Raw genomic sequence first — 16,623 nt, forward strand, 5'->3', positions numbered from 1 at the left:
AATCAGGTTGTGGAAATGTCTAAATGTTGATTTAAAATAAGGCTGGGGAGACATACGATGCATGCTGTGCCATGAAGAAAGACTCACCTGCACTCACCAGCAGTGGAGCACTCAGTGATGCTCTGCAGTGGCGCACGAAAGAGGCAGGGGGCCCATTTTATTAGGAGGTGTTGTATGGAGAAGGATGATGCAAGGTCGAGGTGGTAAAGGCCAGGGGTGGCAGACCACGGCAGTGTGTACCTGCGACCAAGTTTGAGGATGGGATGGTGCGCCTATGTCTCGACCCTTGGATTTTAATAGGGAAAGCCATAACTAGATAGAACCAGGGGAAGGAGGACAGTTACATTCCTGTTGGGTAGAATTAAGAAAAAGTGGCAGAGAATTTCTCTTCCTGTAATGATGTTTTAATGGACTCTTTCATTTCCATCTTATGGCTGATCTTTACTGTTAAAAGACTCTTGATAGGTACTTTAAAATTTCATGAAAACTCCAGGAATTGGTTTTAAAAAAACTGGATGGTTGGAAGGCTAAATACTTCTATAAAGAGATGCTAATAAAAATGGAAAGCTGTCCTCATTATAAATAGCCTTATATGCAAAATAGTATGTAGTCCTGATGGAAAATTCATTAGTATTCTAGAAGTCCAAAGCTCTATTAAGTGGCAAACATTTTAATAAAGCAAATGAACTCCAAATTCAACCCCACTAGGCTTGTTGTTAAAATGCATCATATCATGAAGCTCCAAGCACATCTACATCTTGAGATTTAAGTAGAAAGAAAATTCAGTAGCTGGAAAACGGGCAACAAGTTTTCCATAAAAATCAAAGCAAGGTCTTGATTCAGATTACTAGCATGACAGCAGGAAGAAAAAAAGATTGTAAACCAATGCTTTTTTTTTTTAAAGGGAAAATATTTCTAACTAACAATTGGTTCATATTACTTATCTTCCATCTTTATAACAGCATTAAAGCAGGGGTCTCATTTCTGCCTGAACAGTATAATGATGAAAATTATTTCATCTTAAACAGAGATTTTTCTACTTGGTTACCATGCAATCTAATACTGACAGTGCCTTGGACTTGAAAAATGATATTCTCATCTCCGAGAAATAGAAGGCGGGAGAAGGCACAGTCATTCTGAGCTTTACTCTAAAGCAATTATGAGCTCTTCACAACTCTCAGACAAGAATTGATTTCTATTTTTAGATTATTAAGCTGTGGGTGCAAGGAAGTCAGAATATGTGACCTAGTTTTGACCTTCTAGATTGAATTCCTCTTGAATTGATTCAATATTGAAAAGGAAAACTTTTAAAAAGCATTTCTGCCTTATATTTTCCCCAAATTCCCTTTTTTTTTTCCTATCTTTACCAAAATCTTCATGTTCTTAAAGACAGATGAGTAAGTAGTATACTGAATGTGGGGTATTGGAACAGAACATAAACGCATCTGAATTAATGAATTAGTTGTCACGTCCTAAAAAAACTCAAGAAAAACCTCCAAGAGGTGATGATGGATGTTATGTTTGATGCTTTCGTTGCCATCATCAACGTGCTTCCTCCCATGCATCCAGTAGGGTCTAGCAACTTGCATCGTGGGCAGTCATGTCACTAGTGGTTTTTGGAAAGAGTGTTTACATATACATTTATGTCCTAAATTGAGTTGCCCCAGGAAACCTAGAGAGGTCCCCTGGCTAGATTGAGGGCCCTTCCGAAGAGGCAGAAAGACCAGTGCTACCTTCTCTGACCCCTTCAAATAGCTCAGACATGCTCAGATTGGGCCAACTTCCAATTTTAGTACTGTCTGGAATGTAGACTTTGGAGTCCACCAGCTTTCTACCACCCCAACCTGGGCCATTGATAAAGCCAACACCCTCACTGTTTCCTCAAGAGCATGTGTTCATCCCTGCCTTCCTTCACTTGGATTCTTATATAGGATATTCTCTCCTGCTGCTTCAGCTCTCAGCTCTTCCCAGAGTCTTCCATGTGCTTCCCCGACCATCTACCTCAGCTCTTGCTCATCCTGCTCTCTTTGCAGCCTCTGTTGCATTTCTGGAAGAGCCTTTCTGGTTTGGCGCTCAATAATAATGAGGCATTCTTTTCAACTGAACCCTTTTCAACTAGAGATAACCTCACTTCTTTAAGTCCCAGGTTTGCGCTTTCAAAATGATCACATATGTAGGGTTGTTGTGAAGATGAAACAGGACAGAGCACAAGGCCCAGCTCACAGCATGTACTTAATAAACACCCCTGGCTTCTCCTTTCTTCCCAGGGGATCATGTCATGTTTCTGCTGTCTTTCTTTGCATATAACAGTATTGTTATTGTTGAGTGGTTAAGCAAAAATTGAGCCACTCTGCACTATTATACTTTATAACAGGCAGATGATACTTTTTGTTGGTTTTTCAGAATGGGATGGTCAAAATGCTTGGGTAGGGACAGCCTGGTCTGATGTAGATTGGCTAAGAGAAGCCATGCTGGAAGGGGAAGTAATGGTAAGTTAGCTACTCACAGCAGAACACTTCACAGTCCTGAATACCAGGGTTAGAGGAACCTTGGAGATGGGCCAATCCAAACGTCTCCTCCCTTCCTGAGTACCTCCATTCTGTGGGGTGAGCTGTGGCAGGGATTGCCCTTAATAGTTGGATTGAAGCAATCACATATGCAGTAAGTAGAGAAATGAGATTAAGATAAGAATGAGGCCCCCTGGAGATGTTGATGCCTCCTCCTGGCAAAAATGAGGGAACTCTGGAACAGATTAATTTCCTGAAAAGGGCTGTGACATTTCCATAGGAACTACTGAGCTGATTATTAACCCTAAACAAGAGCGGCAACTCATCCCTGTGCAATGCTGGTCCTGAACGGGTCTTCTGGGAGAGCAAAGCTTTAGAAAGAAATATCTCTACCAATCTGTGAAGTGGGCACACAGCCAGCCCTGTGATGACACAAGACAGAATCATCTTAGCTAAGCAGACCTCTTGCCAAAAGCAGAGACCAGAAACTTCAACTCATATTTAACATTTGTTGTGTTTGGTTTTAAGTAAAAGCAGACTAAAGTACAATGTGCGTGCATACATAAAGGCTATAACATTAGTACAGACAGCTGGCAAACCATTAATTAACAGCAGTGATGATCTTCAAATAGCACTCTGGGGAGGCCAGAAAAAGAGGGAGTTCCCTGGACCTGGTTGCAGTTTTGCCCATGAACTGAATTCATCCTTAAAAAAAAAAGAGAGATGGGATAGAGAAAGGAGAAAAAGCCATGTAGATGCCATCTTAGCACCTTCTATCCCTCTTTTCTTTTTATCCAGAGAGAACAAACAGTGAACGAGCCACACAACCCCTCTGTCTGCATGGCATCCCCCAAACCAGACAGACACCAAATGAGCTGTGGGCACATGAGGCTGTGCCCAGCACAGGATAATTGTGCCATAAATATAATTAAAGTCAGCAGGAGGACCATTATGGAGAAAACCAAACTTAAAAAAAAAATTAGTACTACTGAAGAAAATATCATACATTCTTTTTATTTCAGTCTAATTTTGTTTACATGATTCATACAGTTTCCAAGAGTATCCCTGGAGAACATTAGGCTGGCACCACATGCATAAACATTCATATATAACATGTAAATTAGAAACAATCTCAGGATTTATATAGAAATTACAGCCACTTCTAGCAAATTAATTCAATGACAGAAAAAGGGTTACTGTCTCTCTTCAAATCAAGAGGGGAAAATATTGGGCAAAGCAGATTTATTTATTCCAGAGGCTTGTTCCTTGCCAGGAGCTGATGTCCCCTTGGCCTGGAGATTTCCATTTTTTTTATTGAATATGTATTGGTGATTGAATTTACTTTGAATACAGGAGCAGTCAATGAGGACCGTAATGGGCTGTTTTAAGTTATAGGATAGCTAATACAGTCATAAAGTCAATTAGGCTAGAAGAGTTTGCAATAGGGAAATGATGGAAGAAGGCAAGTTAAAATATTCAAGATTATTGAATCTTAAAGCTGCAAGGCCCCAAGAGTGCAAACTTACCATTTCATAGATGAAAAAACTGAGCCCCAGAGAAGACGCAGTCTGCCCAAGAAAACAAAATGATTTATAATGTCAAACCAAAAACTGAGTCTTCTCCCCTGTAGTTAGGTACCCTGAACACTTCATGAAGTCCCTCCTCTTCTCTATAAAATAGAATGGGCAAGTGACATTTTCTTGGAGAATTTTGTGCTGAGCTCTTTTGGTGGTGATTTTCCTACTAGGAACTGTGGAAGACTGACTTCAAAAAGGCTCCAACACTTCAACTTCCCTGTATGTCCTTCTCAATGTGACTTTATAGTCCTTGAATCTGAGCTGGGATTTTTGACTTGTTTTGGCCAACAGAAGGCAGTGAAGTGCCAGCCCTGAGTCTAGAGTCCAAAGAACCAAGCAAGTTCCACTGTGTTTTCCCCTGCCGGCCATGGAGCTGTGCCTGGGCTAACCTGCTAGAGGGATGGGGAGACTCACAGGTAGGCTTGCCAGATTTAGCAAATATTTGGGATATACTTACACTAAAAAAGTACTTATTGGCTGGGCGTGGTGGCTCACGCCTGTAATCCCACCACTTTGAGAGGCCGAGGCGGGTGCATCACGAAGTTAGGAGTTCAAGACCAGCCTGACCAACATAGTGAAACACTATCTCTACTAAAAATACAAAAATTAGCTGGGTGTGGTGGTGCGCACCTGTAGCCTCAGCTACTTGGGAGGCTGAGGCAAGAGAATTGCTTGAACCTAGGAGGTGGAGGTTGCAGTGAGCCGAGAACATGCCACTACACTCCAGTCTGGCGACGGTGAGACTCCGTTAAAAAAAAAAAAGTATTTATTGTTTATCTGTAATTACAATTTAACTGGATGTCCTGTATTTTATTTGTCAACTGTGCACACTGAAGAGCTCCCAGAGACATGTCTCTATATTAGTCAGCCAAGCCTAACCCCCAAACATATGAGTGAGCTTGGCCCAAATCAGCAAATATGTCTTCCCAATCCCTAGTTGATCACAGGTGCACAAGTGAGCACAATTGACACCATCAGAACCGGCCTTAGACTCAGTAACAAAAACCAGTATTTACTGACATATGACACTGAGGTTTGTTGGCTGTTTGTTACACAGTATTATTGTGGCAGTAGATGCCTAATATAGGGACTGTCAGTATAAAAAATGTTCTAGGAAAATAAATTAGATTGGGCTTCTGATGAGGGTGATCTTATTGTTGTGATACCTCCTATGTATTCTATACAGAAATAGAAGGAAAGCAATAGCTTGACATGCATTGTGATGCTAAAAAATCCAGCATAAGTACACATTAATAGATGTATCTTGTACATATTTCTGACTTCCTGGGGCTTTGCCATTGTTCTGACATTTTGTTTTAAATGACCCAGTTTGTTACAGAAGAAAATGCCAGAGTGAGAAAATGTAGACTTTTCAACTTCCTCTAGCCCTTTGATACATTTTCTCTGGATTAGTGTTTCTTCTGCTGCTTCTTTCCTGCCTTTTTATGTCCCCTTTCTCACCCTTCAGGGAGGTGGATGATTTAAGTGGTGGTTGGTTCTCCCTGCTCTGTAACTGTGCTTTGTCTCCACTCATGGTTAAATTTCCAAGGCTCAGATTCATCTGTCAGAGGTCCTGAACTATGTATCTTCTTGTATTAGGCTGGTGCAAAATTAATAGCAAAAACACAATTTCTTTTGCACCTAGGTTGGTACAAAACCAATTACATAAACCTATTTTATAGGTTTATAATATTTTGTACTTTTCAAAGCACCATCACATTTATTACTTCACTGATTCCCCATAATCTCTGCATGAGAACAATAGGGCTAGGCATTGGTTTCTCCCTGTGGAAATGAGGAAACTGAGTCTCAGAGAGTTCAAGTGATTTTTCCAAGGTCATGCAGCCTACCTAATGGAAGAGTTAAAACTAGAATCCAGATTCTTGTCTCCTAACCTGAGACTCTGTCTGGTATCCTCTGCTGTCTCCTTCATCCTGGGACTTTGGCTAATTGATGTCATAGCCAGGTGTTTGATGAGTACCTGAATAATGTTTCTGTCTAGGAGTGATTCGAGTGGAAACAGGGCATTCTTAAAGAGGCCATTAGAAATCCCCAGACCTCTACTAAAGCATGTTTTGGTGCAGATTACTGAAGACTGTATAAATGCTTTCACCTTGTAACAGCCAGTCTCAGCCTCCAGAACAGAGTCCTATATTGTGGATTAATCACTCCATATCTCTGTTTTAAAATCATATTATGGTCTTTTAAAGGTATGTTTTAAGATGTAATGTTCTGCAAGGAGGCATGGTCCATTTAAAAGCAGTGCTGCTTGAGGAGAACAATTGAATGCAGATGAAGGGAAAAGTACCAGGATATTACCCCAGGAAATGTCTTTTTCTCTGAATCTATAAAGCGAAGGCATAAGCCACCCACCAAAATGTTATACTTGTCTTGAATCTTTTTTCTTTTTAGAGATGGCATCTTGCTAGGTTGCTCAGGCTGGATTCGAACTCCTGGGCTTAAGTGGTCAACCTGTCTCAGCTTCCTGAGTAGCTGGGAGTACACGTGTACATCACCATGCCCGGCCACTTCCCTTGATTCTTTGCTTCATCTGAATGATATTATCATTGGTCTCAGTGTGAACAACCATCCTAATTTGCCTGAGAGATTTCTTGGTGTGTGGGGCATTGAGTGCTAAACTGAGTCAGTCCCAGGTAATGCAGTTTTGTCCTCTGCACAGCCCTTTGAGGCAAGCTCATGAACACGCCTTCCGCCTCCACTAAGAGGCAACTCATGTTTCCCACCCTGTCCATCCTAAACAAAGGAAGCCTTGTACAGGAGAAATACTCAGTATGGATGTGCTGAAGTAATACAATAAAGAATGACATGTCCTGGTCTCCCAGAACTGATCTGTACCCAACCAGAAAAGAGGACTGGCTTGGGAATTAGCAGTCATGCTCAATTATTAACTTTTGTGTTAACTTTTGCCAAGCAACTAATTTACTGCCACTCAGTTTTCCTGTTTGTAAAGAGGGGCAGCAACTAGAGGTCTCTAAGCTTTCTTCTCCATTATACACTCCAAATCTTGATTGTATAGGAACCAATATAGTACCTCCACCCTGCCCCAACTCACCTTATCCTGAAGTATACAATGTATCCTGCTCAACAGCACATTATATCCTGCTCACCAAGCCATCCCGAAGGTCTCTCGTTTAGCTCAGCCCAAATAATGAAGCCCAGCTCAGGGGCAGACACGGGGGTAGGGTCTCAAGGCTTTTGCTTAGGGGTAGAACTTTTAGCTTAATGCTGTCTGATAAAATTTTCTGCAGTGATGAAAATGTTCTGCATCTGTCCTGTCCAATATTGTAGCCACTAGTCACATGACTATATTTTAAATTCATTAAAATAACATGCAATTTAAATTTTCGTTCCTGAGTCAGAATAATCAGATTTCAAGGGCTCACTAGCCACATATAACTAATGGCTACAATATTGGACAGTACCAATTGAAAACACTTCCATCATTCTAATTCATTCTATTGGGCACCATGGTTTTAGAGGGCCATTTTGAGCGTTTTCTCAGTAGCTGGGGAAGTATCCAGAGTAGAAAAATGAGGAGAAAGACAGGAAATAAGAGGGAAAGTGGCCATTACAACCAGTCAACTTTGTCTATTGGCATGGAATTGTGGGAACAATGTAGCCAGATAATTGGAGATGGGACATCTTAAATCTTATCATAGGCAATGATCTTCCAAAAGTCAATTAAAAAGCATGAAAATTATATTCTTCAGTGACACCAAGGTAGAAGTTCAGGGATGCAAACTTTCTTTTCACAACCACCCCTAACTGGGCTAATTCTTTGTTCAGATAGAAAGCACCAGGCAATAACATTAATCAGCTAAATGTAAATGTGGAAAATAACTTTTTTGCAAAGATCATGATAGGAGATTTTTTCCCCATTTTGTAGAATAAAAAAATATACACGGAAAGTGTTTTATTATTTAAATAAAGCAAAAATCAAGATTCATGGTTAAGTGTTCAACTCTTGAAAGCAGAATTACTGTCCTTGCTTAGGGAGTAAATAAAGAATGTTTTGTGGAATTGGAGCCCCAGTAAGCATGTTGGCAACAAAGCACTGAAATTCCAGGAGTATATTCTTAGTTCCAACTCTGCCACTGGAATCTGTGTGACCTAGGGGAACTGACTTAATCTCCCTGGCCTCAGTTTCCATCTTGAGTTGGAGAAAGATGGCATTGGACTGGTGCCCTGGCATCTTTAACATTCTGGGATCACTTTTGTGACCGTATTCCTGACTTCTGCCATAGACATTAATGCTTACATCTTTTATCATAGCCATAAATATTGTTTCTTTTAACACTCACAGATGATCATTGTTGTCAGTTGCCCTCATTGAAGGCTCCAATAATCAATCCTCTAAGAACTGTAGCCCTGGCAAACCTTCAGGTTTTCTGAAACCCTCATACAGGAGGATACTCAGTATTTAACTACTCTGCTCAGAGTGAGGAGTGAACACCTCTGAGGGAAATAGGAGCCCCTGCAATCCTGGATTTACCCAAAGGTGAGAGCAGAGGCTCCACCCTGCTTGTAAGTTTAGCTGTAGTGTCACAGACATGAGAGGGCTGAGAGCCAGTTCCAACTTGGCCACTCATCAGCGACATGACTTGGAACAAATCCTTTCACTTCTCCAAACCCCAGTTTCCTTAATCTGTAAAGGAGTAATAATAACATGGTTGTAGGCAAAGTAAGATAGGAAGCTAATGAAGCTTAGATTTCAGGGTCTCTCACTTGCATGGGCCCCTTTCAAGGCCCTGTGCATTGTTGTTATTATTATTTTTTTAGAGACAGAGTCTTGCTCTGTTACCCAGGCTGGAGTGCAGTCATGAAATCATAGCTCACTGCAGCTTCTAACTCCTGGGCTCAAGTGATCCTCCTGCTTCAGCCTCCTGAGTAGCCAGGACTATAGGCGTGAGCCACAGTGCCTGGCCGTTTTGACATTTTTGTAATTTCATAATTTTCTCCTCAAAGAAGGGCCCCCAAATTATATACACTTCAGGCCCTACAAAACCTTGTAACAAGATGGCACTTGGGTAGACTGCTGTCTCCTAAAAGAGATTACTCATCAAACAGGAGCTGGTGAAGCCAGCCTGGTCTGCAGCTTTTCTATTTCTTCCAGATGCCATCCTTGCTCACATCTCAACACACCTGTGAGCCTCGCTGGCCTGTGCCTCTGGACACCACAGGAAAGGTGACACTTATTAGTCACCAGCCCTTCCTGGGTGCTACAGTGTGTGTTCTTAGTGGCCACAGAATTATGGAACCTGAGAGCCAAAAAGAACCTCCAGGGCCCTTTTACTTTACTCACTCCTTCCAACAGATGTTCCTTCCTCCCCTTTAGAATTCTCCCCAGATAGAGATTTCACAGTCTCCTTTAAAAGCCTGGTCTGGTACTACATCATCAATATTCTTAGGGTTATTTTCCTTAGGACTAACCCTACTTTCTATTATAATTCAGATATGACAATGCTTCGAACCTTCTTTTTAGTTCTGTTTTATGCAGATTACTGAACACTTTCACAGACATACTTAGTTTTTTTCTGAACCTACTGAATTACTATCTTTCTTTCAGAGAGAGGTAACTGAGGTTCAAGGTGATATGAGATTTGGCCAACATAATAGATGGTGGGGTCAAGACCCGGGAGGAAAGTTCTATTTATTATCACCGTTGTCTCCAGAGGGGGATTCTGGACCTTGGAGATGTCACACAATCTTTGAGAGAGCCAAAGTTTATGAACAGCTTGCTTGATTCCCAGGGAGTGTTGTTTCTGTCATAGGATGACTGTCTCCATTTCTGTCAGCTGCCACTGGTTTTGTCATCAGAATCTCTTTCCTGGGTCACTGGGCTCAGAATTCTGTTTTTCTCCTTGGTGAAAATCCAAACTTTCAGCAGGGTGCTAAAGCAGGTACTTGTGCCTCAATTCTTTGCACACACTCCCCCTCTTTCACCACCATCTCCATCCATTATTTAAAAATAAAATCATAGTCTATTATTTCTTCATTCATTCATTCCAAAATTATTAGGAGCCTGTTACGGGCATGAAACTAATCCTATAACCTCCCCCAAAATACAAGAAAGCAAGCCTTTAAAGAGACCTAGATATGGAAAGCAACATCAGCAAGGGGGCAGAAGAGGAAGCCCCAGGCCCTCATGTCCCCACAGAGACACTTATCAATAATATATAGACCAAATTGGCTTGGTGAGAATGTCTCAAAAGGCCTAAGGAGTCCACTTTCTAGACAAAAGGAATTTATAGGTATTTAGTCAAATAGGCTACCTATCACTAATGCACTTAGTAAAAAAATTTTTTGATTGCTTTCTGTGTGTCAGGCACTAAGACCTTTATGAATATTAATGAAATGTTCACCCAATTCCCATGAGATGGTGGATCCTATAATTATTTATTCTCTGTCCTGATGAGGGAAGTAGAGACACAGACAGGTTACAAACCTGCCTCAGGCACACAGGTGGCCAGTGCCTGTAACAGAAAATCCAGCAGCACAGCTCCCAGGGCCACACTCCAGACTGTATTTAAAATTGGAAGCTGGCACAATCTGGGCATGTTTCTAAGCTGTTCAGATGAACAGATGCTTGAGTTATGCTGGTTTTAGGGATCTGTCTTTCAAAACAAAAATGTGTTCCTCAAAGGAGTAATTGAATTCACCCAGTCTTAACTCTTGATTCAATAAACAGAAGATGGAGGAAAGGAGCTGGTTTAGGTTTTAAGTCTCCATCTTCGATCCTAATTCTTGATGAGTTTTACCAGACAGAAGAACAGAATGACCAATTAAAGAGGGCAAAAGGCGATGATTGGGTGAGATCTTTAAGAATAAGCGTTTATCACAAATGCAACGGACTAGGACTTGAATTTCACCATACGTACACATGGAAGCAGAAACTGCCTCTCCAAACATTTCTGTATCAGTAATCCATACACTCTGACACACAAATAAACGTTCTATGGATAATAGACATAGGTATAGATACAAATAGATACAATTATAGCTTCTTAGGTTTCTCTGTAGCTCCAAAAGAAGGGAAGGTTCGGAAAATATTGTGTTGGTGTGAAACTACTTGCCGTATTCACTATTGCTATTCCTTTTACAAAAATGGCAAAAGCCACAATTACTTTTGCACTAACCTAGTAGTTAATGCATAAAATTGAGGAATAAATTAGAAAAACCTGAGTGGCTTTTGTTTTTTGAGAGGAGGAATTTCTCTGAGGCAGTACACTATTGCTCACATTAGCCAGAAAGATGACAAATGTCTCCCTCCTTTTGTCCCACGGAGGTAGACCTGGAGAAGAATGCATGTGTGAAGATTTGGTTTGCTTGTAAACAATGTGGCATCAATTCTGATGCCAGAGCCTAGAAGTTCTTTTATGGATTTTTTTTTTTTCAAATGACTTGATGCCTTTGCAAAAGAGACTACATAAAGAAGAGTCAGACGTTTTTGAAAGATCAAATGTGTGTCAGCACTTCTAGTGAAGCAATAATAATTAATTTCCCCAGTGCAATAAAATCATAGAATGGGTTGGGTGTGAGCAAAAAGTTTTTCAAACATGGGATGAGCAAATGGAAATGCTTTCTTTTTTCCAGGCTTTTTCTTTATTTTTGGAGTTTGTGTGAAATACAGAGAGGAAGGGAGCCCATCTGTTTCTGATACTCCTGGGTTTGATGTATCAGAATGTTTTGAAGCAGTAGTTTGATGTCTAGTATGCTTCTGAAGTATTTTCCATAAGCTTGAAGCCTATTTCTTTACTGACAGGAAGTTTGTTTTTATGGCATTTTAGGGTTGGTTTGACACTTAGAAATGAAAAAAACAGTAATTGATCAATGTCTAAGTTTAAAATCTACCTAAAACATAGGTAGATTTAGTTTTGTTGAAGAATCTACTGAGAGAAAATTTGAGGAGAAACAAAAATGAATGGAGTTGTAAATTATTATTTTTTGCATTGTGGTTCATTTTCCACTCTTCTTAATCCTCCATTGCCACCCCCAATCCCCTACAATATCCCTCCTTTATATTAGGAAAGCATTATCCCTGGGGAGATGGAAAACAGCTCACAATGTTTTCTAGATGGAAACATTTCACAGTGAAAGGCAGAGAATTAAAAGCTCATCCCTGGTACGAGGGTCAGGGGGAAGGAGAACCCGGTGCCACCAGGATGACACCACTGTCTCCTGTACTATCCTCATGACACATTGCTTCTTCTTGGGAATATATGTATGGGCAGAGCGAGGGAGTTATGGAAAGGAGAGGCAGTGCTCAGGGGATCATGCTATGTCTGCAAGAAGCACTTCAATGTGCTAAGCCCTCTTCCCTGACTGCTTCAACTGCAACTCGCCTGCTTCACAACTCTCACGCACCTGATTCTCTCTGTCATCCTTGAACCTATGAAAAGAGAGCAGAAAATTTGAAATTCAATTCTATCACTTCTTTCTGAGTACTTTGGTGCTTTCTGACGGAAGTCTATTCTACTTAGCTCTAAAATTGCTCATCAATACAGAAAAAGCTCTGGCTTGGTGTACATTTTCTACAAATCTTTTGGACATTTCCTAAGGTAATTTTTGAAGGTGCTGAATGGTATACACAACTGCACAGTAGGACTAAAGGATCTGATTCCAGAAGGAGAAATGACTGCTTGGCAGTCCAGGGGGCTTCTCATCGCCTCTGTCTGTGGAATAAACTGTGGACTGACTTTGCAGTAGGATCACAATTTTTTATTTTTAAAATGCTAAGCAGGCTTCTCCAGTCATGGAAGAAGACATTATCTTCTTTAGCTTAGCTCGTATCATCATTTCACTTGATTATCTTGCCTTTAATTTCTCTCTCACTCTCCCTTTGGCTCAATTGTATGCCCATCACTGAGAATGAATGCAATTTGAATTATTATATAGTATTTAAGACTATGCAGCCTTATGATATATTTTCAATATATACATATATGTTACCTGTAAATTGATAGAGAATTCAAAAGCTATGTACCAAACTGAGGAGGAGGAAGTGGGAATGTGGGAACTTCAGTCTTTTAAATGTTTTAATATTTTGGCTTCTAAAAACAAGGTTGCATTTTTGGATTGCTTTTTTTTTTGGTTAAAAAACAAGACAAGCAATCAATCTGAAAATAAAACAAAATTAAGCGACACAGACATACCAAAGAAAAGAGAAAAAAGAAAAAAAAAGCAGAAAAAATTAAAAAAAAGAACAGAAAACAATGTCTCTCACAGAAATTCGCCCTACAAAGGTAGTACAGATGCTGACAGAGGTGTAAGAATATACGCATTGTGGCACTGTTTCTAATGCTGAAAAATCAGACGCAACTTAAACATCTCATGATGTGGTATTTGCTGTTTGAATCAAGTTATGATCATTGAAAGTAGCCTTGTTAGCCAATCTAAATTACCTTACAGAAGACTCCTGGACCGTGGGAAGATTTTCGTCATCTACCAAGACTAATAAAACAACCCAACAGTTTACGAAACAGAATGTGCACTATTCAACTTTTTGAAATGCAAATACATACACAGACAAAATATTTTAAGAATATATATATTTGAATATATATCAAATATATATGTAGATCTGAGCAGTGGTTTTCATTCATTGGGGATGAATTTTGCTTCCCTGTTTTCTTCGTGCTTTTAAAATTTACTACAATGCACATATATTATTTTAATATTTAAAAATATGTACACAGTTTGGAAAATACACTAGCCCATAGATGGCAATTTTTAATATTGATGACTCTTAAAAATCAGGACAAGCTGATCCCAGATGTGACAAATTCTCTGACAACTTCATATTTGAATTTGGTCATCAATATACTGTTCATTTACCTCTAATATTCCTTGGAATATTCTTATTAATAACACTGACATTTTGCATATGTTGCAGAAAACAAACTAAACAGGAGAGAAAAGACTTAATTATTAAATGTATTTTTTTTTTCCAGGAGTGATTTTTTTTTTCCTTCAGAAATAGTTCCCATACCACCTCTGGAAGTCAGAGTACTATTTCAAATTTATAATTTTAAAAAGAAATGTAATTTTTTCTGGCATACTGTTGCTCACCATCATGGTAAATACCAATAACACCGAGACGTTGAGACATCAAGGACTCTGGAGCCTGTGAACTTAGGTACTAAATATTTTATAATTTTTTTCTATAAAAAATTTATTTTACAATCAAACTTAAATACAACAGATTGTTTAGCTTTTTAGGGGGTTGAATACGACTTTGAAATGTCACTTGAACATTCTTTATCTGTACAATGTGAAGAGAAAAAATTGAGGCAATTTTCAACATAATCCAAACTGAAAAGAAAAAGAAAACTTTTTCATTTTACATTTTGGAGACAGACTGCTTCTTTCTCTCTTTAGATACATTTTTGTGTCTGTATGGGAAGCTGGTATTCTGGCACTATTTTGTATATTATGTTTTTACAGCAAATGAAAGTCTTTCATAACTGCTCTGCCACCTTTTAGAAATAGCCACGGAATATAAGATCCCTAAATATGGTGACTATTAATAAAGCCACTTATTTTTCCAAATCTGTTTTCATTACTTAATTATGGCACTCTGGGCACAAAACATTCCTTGTTTTCATGAAAAAAATTATAGACATATGATATAATATATCTCAAATAGTGAATTCATGGATCTCAGCTCACTGCAACCTCCACCTCCCAGGTTCAAATGCTTCTCCTGCCTCAGCCTCCCGAATAGCTGGGGCTACAGGCACGTGCCACCATGCCCAGGTAATTTTTGTATTTTTAGTAGAGATGGGGTTTCACCATTTTGGCCAGGATGTTCTTGATCTCTTGACCTCATGATCCACCCACCTCTGCCTCCCAAGGTGTTGGGATTACAGGAGTGAACCACCCCACCTGGCCCACGGTATTAAATTTTTAAAAAATACTCATGATGAAAGAAACCTGAAACAAACAAAACACCCCTTCCATGTTCTTAATTTCTTTTCTTATGGATAGTGTTTGTCCACAAAGGCAAATGTAGTCTTTTGAAAAGTATATGGAAAACAAACACCTTCCAGCTGTGAGCATGTAATTGGTCAATCAGTTCTTACTCAGAGATTTTTTTTTAAATGCCACTGTATATTCTTATTTAATTCTTGGATCCTTGCATCCATAAAAATAGTGGCCTAAACTGTTGCTCTTCTGTGGAGCATGTCAATGTCCATGTTTTTTTTTCTTATAAAATCATACCGGGAAAATGGATGAAACTACCCATTTCACATAATTCATAAATTTAAATAAAATAACATGGAACACAGATTTTGTCTTTTTCATAGTTGGCAATTTAATTTACATATTTGGAACATGGTTCATTTCTATTATTTGAACCCTTGTTTAAATATGTTAGAGTTAGTTATTACTGTAGGCTAAGGGAACCAACATGTAAAAGCAGATTTCTTTCCACAATTTCTTTCCATCTGCCACCACAATGAAATAATTTGGCTTAGAAACTTACAGGATATGTGATATATATAAAGAGCGTATTGTTATGAGTTTACGATTTAATGATAAACAGGGCTATTTGTTTTGTTACTGAAATCTTAACATCAGCATGGGAAAGAACTAGAGACTGTAAAATGAAATGGTGAGATATGTACTTTTGCTCAATGTAGAGGCCACAAACATAGCTAATTATGCATTTTGTTAAATACTTGTTTGATGATATTCTTAATTACATGTCCTCTGTGGCTTGCTGGTATTTTCAGGTGCTATTAATAAAAATCAGCATTCCTAAAAGTGCAAATAGATTGGAAGCAGATGCTGTTAGTAAAACATAATTGGGCTAAAGAAAAAATGTTGCAATTTGAAAACAGACCAATGTCTTTTATGTGTTGGTTTGCTGTGATTATGCATTCATGGAGGATTTGAAACAGGAGTAATCCACAAATGCATCTAAGTAAGAGCAGAAAGTATAAAGAAGAAGCATTTTTGTGAAGCTCAGAGAAAATTTTTATTTTATGTGAACAATATTGGCATTGCTGGCATAGGATGCAGAAGTTAAGCTAAACAAGAAAACTCAAATTAGTCTTTGTTACATTAGAATGTTAAAGCGCAACTCTTAAATCTTTCAAAAATATTCAAAAAGGTAAATTACAAAATTAGTCTTTGTTACATTAGAATGTTAAAATGCAACTTTTAAATCTTTCAAAAATATGCAAAAGGGTAAATTACTTTTGAATATATTGTTTTAACCCAAAAGATTTATGATTTATGTTTATAAATGATAAGACTGTGTTTTTAAAAAATACAAACTGTGGGAATTATTTATCAACAGACCATTATTATATTTTACTTGTACTTTTTGGTAGTTCTGAGTGGTTACTTTATGAACGTGTATTTCTTATAATAAAACGAAGTTGAAAATATGAATGTAATAAAACTGTGAATTCTTACAAAGTCAAATTACAGTCCAAGCAGAAAAGAGCAAAATAAATCTGAGCTTTGAAAAGTGAGTTCTTAATATAGAACCCAATTGGAATTTTGTACTA

The sequence above is a fragment of the Aotus nancymaae genome, unplaced genomic scaffold, assembly GCF_030222135.1.
Source record: "Aotus nancymaae isolate 86718 unplaced genomic scaffold, 86718_ANA_hifiasm-v0.15.2.pri h1tg000025l, whole genome shotgun sequence".
Lineage (NCBI taxonomy): Eukaryota > Metazoa > Chordata > Mammalia > Primates > Aotidae > Aotus > Aotus nancymaae.